The sequence below is a fragment of the Poecilia reticulata genome, linkage group LG2 (genome assembly GCF_000633615.1).
Source record: "Poecilia reticulata strain Guanapo linkage group LG2, Guppy_female_1.0+MT, whole genome shotgun sequence".
Classification (NCBI taxonomy): Eukaryota; Metazoa; Chordata; class Actinopteri; order Cyprinodontiformes; family Poeciliidae; genus Poecilia; species Poecilia reticulata.
Window position 1 is genome coordinate 8,371,088 of NC_024332.1, and position 1,085 is coordinate 8,372,172.

Here is a 1,085-nt window from a genome sequence, read left to right on the forward strand (position 1 = left end):
TCTTATGTCTATGACAACACGAAATAACCGGGAATAACTCAGTCTGACATGCGCCAATGGATAACGACCTTTGGTGCATGTCTTCCCTGTCTTATAACCCGCGGTCYTGTCTGACGACTGTCAAATAAAGACTAATAGAGCTGACAAAGCCTTCATAGAAAATTTACTTTTCTTACATCTCTATTCACTTTAGACCTGATATGCTATCAGTTGTAATAATTAGTCGAAGCTCATTCAAATGCTAAGRWGCTAATGTACATTCCATTTCATAATTTCATTTGACCTAATTAATTATGCTTATGRCTACATTAGCTAATGAAGGAAGTTGCTCTGGTGTTTAGCTCTGAATAGACCAATTGTTTGAATGAAAAATAATTGTATTTTTCACTCAAAGTATAYTTGTATTTTTGATACAAGCACTAAAATGCTACCCGTTTGCTTTTAGGTAAACATTTTGTTAGCTCTTTGTCAACCCTCAAAACTGGAGGCTTGTTTTGTATTTCCTGTTTAAAATGATACACAAACACAAGTGATTGTTAGAAATCAGATTCCAAAATGGAAAATCACAAAAGGTCAAAGCACATAGAAAGAAAATGTGTTGGGGAATCCCAAATGTTTTTCTGGTCTGAATGATGGGACAAGAAAGCAGTTTGTTGCTTAAATGGCTTTTTATACAGAGTTACATGGGAATCACTTTCTGCCTGCTTTGGAATCTAACAAACAAATCCAAAAMTCCACATGTAAAAATCAAATGATTGGTCCATCATGGATTTGCCAGTACAACGTGATAACATAGATTTTTAACATGTATAATGCAGATTTAAATAGTGTGACTTTACTGCCATAATGGTTCAAAGCTGATATGTTTTCCACACAATGAAAACAAAAGACTTCAAAGCTTCTCGGAAACCAATTTTAATAAGTCAAACACTTCACRTGAAAATAAAAAATCACACCCGTTGTTGGTTTTCTGAGATCAGGGATGTACATGGTGTAGGGATATATAAAAGTAAAAAAGTGAAGACACTTCTGGCACTCTGACTTATAAATGGTGAATTTGGACCCATTAAAACATGAAGAAAAAA